Source organism: Lygodium microphyllum, chromosome 8, assembly GCF_053477565.2.
Source record: "Lygodium microphyllum isolate KBCC chromosome 8, Lygodium_microphyllum_v1.1.10, whole genome shotgun sequence".
Classification (NCBI taxonomy): Eukaryota; Viridiplantae; Streptophyta; class Polypodiopsida; order Schizaeales; family Lygodiaceae; genus Lygodium; species Lygodium microphyllum.
The window spans coordinates 1910447-1916446 of NC_141142.1; positions in this window are offsets into that span (position 1 = coordinate 1910447).

Sequence of the window (6000 nt, forward strand, 5' to 3'; positions counted from 1 at the left end):
TGTGCATATCCGTTGACTACTAATCTTGCCTTATATCTATTCACAGAACCATCTGCATTGTGTTTCACCTTATAAACCCACTTACAACCAATTGCATTCTTATTTTTAGGCAAAGGTACCAATTCCCATGTAGCATTTTCTTCCAAGGCATCCATTTCTTCATCCATGGCTTTCTCCCATTTTTCTTTTCCCATGGCTTGCTCAAAAGAAGTGGGTTCTGGTTCGTGTATCACTTTGACCATATAGGCATAGTGAATGGCTGTAAATCCATCATATTTCAGCCTACCCATAGGATACCTAGCTCTGGTAGACCTGCGCAAAGTAGATTCACTCCCAGGTGCTCTCAAGACATCCCTGGTCTTCCTGACTCCAGGTGTAACAATAGAAGGAATACCCAACTCATCATCAATGCTCTGTTCTGAGCCACTGGATTCACCATCCACATAAGAGTGACCTGCATTCACATCAAACATGGGCTGATCTACCTTCTCTTTTCCTTTTCATGAAACTTGCATACCACTATCTGCATTGTTTTGAGGAGATTCTCCTGATCTCAATCTGCATGTCCATGGCGAAGAATATGAACCACTGCTAGAGGACACCCCAGGTCCACTAATATTTTGTGATTGCTGCTGTGAATTCTGTGCAACATTACCATTTTGTGCATCTACATCATCAATCACATTTACTGGTTTATACCAGCTACTCATCTCATAAAAAACAACATCTCTGCTCACTGTAAACTTATGAGTAGAAGGGTTATAGCATTTATACCCTTCTGCAGAGAGTAACCAATAAATATGCACTTCTCAGCTTTTGGATCCAACTTGGATCTCAACTCATATGGCACATGAACATAGGCAATGTAATAAAAAATCTTCAAATGAGAAATATCTGGTTTCCTACCAGTATACCTCTCCTTTGGAGTCATCCCATGTATTGATGCACTGGGAGTCCTGTTCATTATGTAGATTGTTGTAGCAACTGCTTCAGCCCAAGTAAAAATCTGGCAAGATTTTTTCGTTGAGCATGGCACGAGATATCTCTCCAATATGCTTGTTTTTCCTTTCTGCAATTCCATTTTGTTGTGGGGTATGACTGCATGAATATTGCTGCTTTATGCCATGCTCCTGCAGGAACCTTGAAAACTCATTTGAGAGGTACTCTCCCCCTCCATCTGACCTTAGGCATTTTATTTGCAAGCCTATTTCTTTTTCAACCATAGCTTTAAAAGTTTTGAAATGCCCAAACACTTCACTTTTCTTTTTCATAAAATACACCCAAACTTTTATGCTATAGTCATCAATAAAAGTGACAAAATAATGACAACCTCCAATAGATGCAGCTTTAGTAGTCCACACATCAGAGTGGATTAATTCCAATAGCTTCTTACTCTCTTGAACATGTCTAGGAAGTGGTTTTCTTGCCTGCTTCCAAATTGACAGGCTTCACATACCTTATGAATTTCTGCAACCTTGAATTTAGGCAATCCTGCAACAATATTTTGGGCTTGCATTGATTTAAGTCACTGTACATTAACATGACCAATGCATTTATGCCAGATATCAATATCTGCAACTACACTGGTCCCATGTGCAAACATTGCTGCACTCAATTCAGGCATGTCTGCATCCAACGTAAACATTCTGTCCTTCTTCTTTCCTTTTGCTATCAAGCGACCTTTAATTTTCATATCCTCAACAAAGCATCCATGAGAATTAAATCTGACCTGCAAGACCTACTCAACCATTTGACTAACAAAAACCAGGTTCTTGGTGATATTCGGGACATGAAATACATCCGACAGGTATTTCTTTTTCCCATCCTGCATAGACAAAGGAATTTTTCCAATCTGCACAATAAGATGTGCAGTATCATTACCAGTCTCCACAAATCCTGATTTTTTCATTTTCCTTGCATCCTGCATCCATTCTGCATGACCTGTCATGTGGTTTGATGCACCTGAGTCAACATACCACACATCATTGCTTTCTTCTGCACTTGTCACAGAATTGGTCATGTGCTGCACCATAAACAAATACTCATTTCTGTCATCACCCTGTCTACTAGAAGATGCATAATTCCCTTGTTGCAATTTTCCATTCATGATGTCATTTTGCTTTTTATAGCAGTCTTTAGCCATATGACCCATTTTACCACAGTAGTAGCATTCAACATTGTTGTTTGCATTTTAGCCTCTTTTCCATCCACCACGACCTCTTTGGCTCCCCCTTTCTCTAGAGTTACCACGTCCTCCTCTATACGACTGGTTTTCTTGAGTTTGCTGCATATTTTGATTTCTACCACAGCCTTCAGATCGGCCTCCTCTACCTCTGCCTCTACCTCTTCCAGCGTTTGAGTAGAAGACAACTTCTTTTGAAGTTCCTCCTGAAGAAGATGCACCACCATTTCTCTGCTCCTCAGAAATTAGAAGAGCAATCAACTCCTCAAAATCAGAAAATCTTTCACGAACGGAAATCGATGTTCGCAACTGTGCATAATCCTTTCCTAGACCATTCAAGGTCACAGAAACTAAATCATCATCTTCCACTGGCAACACAATGGAAGAAAGCGCATTTGTAATCTTCTTCACCTTCATATGGTAGTCATTGATGCTCATACTTTCTCTTTGCATATTGTGCAACTCTTGCTTGAGCTGCATTTTTCTGGCTTGCGTATTTGTGCTATACATTTTTGACAAAGTATCCCATGCCTCCTTTGGTGTACTTGCATCCTGAATATACACAATCATAGAGTCTGAAATACTGATAGACAACCAGTACATAACTTTTCTGGCTCTCTCATGCCATCCTTTAAATGCCTGCATTTATTGTTGATTGGGAACATCAAGAAGAACTGGTTCTTCTTCGTTTCCTGCAAGGAATTCCCAATACCCTTTTCCCATAAGGAAATTCGTCATTCTAAACTTTCATGCTTGGAAGTTGTTCTTGTCAAGCTTTTCAGTGACAATCTGTGAAAGAGAATCAGACGCCATTACAAAACACTGCAAAAAATTCTGTCACTGTAGAACAGTGGTCGCACAGCAAAAAAGTAGGCCTTTTCCTGAGTGCGTGCGGAAAACTTTCGTCTCTAAAACAGGCCCCGAAATAGCCTCAAATCAAAAAAACAAGGCAACCGAGGGCTAAAGCCCTCGCCCACAGCATGTACTGCCCTCTTGCTACACCGTGAAGGACGTCTCAATCTGAGACAATGCACTCTTGCACTTTTCGGCTGTGCTACCTGCAGAGACTTGCTCCCAAAATAGAAAAATGAAAGCAACACTAGTCCTGTTACTAGAACACCGTGAACTTGGTTTGCTTTCTGGAGCTCCTTACCATGAACAAGGCTCTGATACCATGTCAAGATTGTGGGAGAGAAGAAAGGAGTCTCACTTGTAGCTTGCTCACTTACACAATGGGAAAATACACACAAAGGTGGAGGCTGAAAACAGTTTTCCTCTTCTTAGTTATGTAAGCAAAAAAGAACTCTAATACAAAGAAATAGAAGAACCCTATATATGGGTCTCAAACCAAACTCAACTAACTAAGGTGGCATACTAACTAAGCCACGAACTAGAGTAGATAAGGATAGCTGTCATCTAGCTATTATTCATGGGCGGTGTACCAACCGCATCTGCAGCTAACAAGTCAGTGACATAAATGCACAACGGTCACCCTGGCATATCACGAATGGAGCTCGATATCTCAACAGTCCTCATGTATATCAGCCCTCCCTCCTTCCTTATTTTTTATACTCTAGCCTGTGCCCCCCTCTCCTCAATTTTATAGGGAAGGGGATAAGGTTCCTCCTCACCTTACGTGTCAATTGGCATGGCCATGAGGCCAAGCAAGCTCCAGCAATGAGCTTGTTGGCCTTCTATTTCCCTCTCCCCTTCCAGCATGACCGTCACCGAAGGTGAGAAGAGAAAAAAAAAATTCCCATGAATTTTGATATATTACATTCTCTCCCCCTTAAAGGAATCGAGATGTCCTCATCTCAAGATAAAATGGGGATATTGATGGTTGAGTGTGCCTTCATTTATCCAAGTGACATCCTCTTCGGGATAATCTTTCCACTGGAGGAGGCATTCTCTCAGGATTCTGAATCTTAATTGTCTCTCCCTAACATCTAAGATCCTATCAGGCCTTAGTTCAAGGACTCCTTGACTAGGCATTACAACTTGTTGGTCATCAAGTATATGGTTAGGATTAGGTACATATTTCTTCAATAGGTTGATATGGAATACATTGTGAATCTTTAGGTTCTCAGGAAGTTGCAATTTATAAGCATTAGGTCCTAGGCATTTGAGGATCTTGTATGTATTGAGATATTGAGCTCCACTCGTGATACGCCAGGGTGACCATTGTGCATTTATGTCACTGACATGTTAGCTGCAGATGCGGTTGGTACACCGCCCATGAATAATAGCTAGATGACAGCTATCCTTATCTACTCTAGTTTGTGGCTCAATTAGTATGCCACCTTAGTTAGTTGAGTTTGGTTTGAGACCCACTTATAGGGTTCTTCTATTTCTTTTGTACTAGAGTTCTTTTTGGCTTACACAACTAAGAAGAGGAAAACTGTTTTCAGCCTCCACCTGTGTGTGTATTCCCCCGTTGTGCAAGCAAGAAAGCTACAAGTGAGACTCCTTCCTTCTCTCCCACAATCTTGACATGGTATCAGAGCCTTGTTCGTGGTAAGGAGCTCAAGAAATCAAACCAAGTTCGCAGTGTTCTGGTAAGAGGACCAGTGTTGCTTTCATTTTTCTGTTTGGGAGCAAGTCTCTACAGGTAGCACAGCCGGGAAGTGCAAGAGTGCATTGTCTCAGATTGAGACACCCTTCGCGGTGTAGCAAGAGGGCAGTATATGCTGCGCACAAGGGCTTTAGCCCTTAGTTGCCCTGTTTTTTTTTATTTGAGGCCATTTAAGGACCTGTTTTGGAGGCGGAAGTCTTCCGCACGCACTTAGGAAAAGGCCCTGTTTTTTGCTATGCGACCACTAATCTACAGGTCAGTGAAAAGTTACTATAGAAATTGCATCGTATGCCTGTGCGCAGAGACATTGGGTGTTACAGAATCATCCTTGTTGCTTGTTGATGCAAAATCGACACTAGGAAGTGACTGTGTGGTCAAATACCACTTTTGTCAGTTTTGCAGATTTGCCCTTGTGAGGCTGAAGCTATGTTTTTTGCAGTGACAGAATTTTTTGTAGTGTTCTGTAATGGCGTTTGATTCTCTTTCATAGATTGTCACTGAAAAGCTTGACAAGAACAACTTCCAAGCATGGAAGTTTAGAATGACGAATTTCCTTATGGGAAAAGGATATTGGAAATTTGTTACAGGAAATGAAGAAGAACCAGTTCTTCCTGATGTTCCCAATCAATAGCAAATGCAGGCATTTAAAGGATGGTATGAGAGAGCCAAAAAAGTTATGTACTGGCTATCTATCAGTATTTCAAACTCTATGATTGTGCATATTTAGGATGCAAGTACGCCAAAGGAGGCATGGGATACTTTGTCAAAAATGTATAGCACAAATATGCAAGCCAGAAAAATGCAGCTCAAGCAAGAGTTGCACAATGTACAAAGAGAAAGTATAAGCATCAATGACTACCACATGAAGGTGAAGAAGATTGCAGATGCACTTGCTTCTATTGGGTCACCAGTGGAAGATGATGATTTAGTTTCTGTGACCTTGAATGGTCTAGGAAAGGATTATGCACAGTTCCGAATATCAATTTCCGTCCGTGAAAGATTTTCTGATTTTGAGGAGTTGATTGCTCTTCTAATTTCTGAGGAGCAGAGAAATGGTGGTGCATCTTTTTCAGGAGGAACTTCAAAAGAAGCTGTCTTCTACTCAAATGCTAGAAGAGGTAGAGGCAGAGGTAGAGGAGGCCGATCTGGAGGTCGTGGTAGAAATCAGAATATGCAGCAAACTCAAGAAAACCAGTCGTATGGAGGAGGACGTGGTAACTCTAGAGGCAGGGGGAGCCAAAGAGGT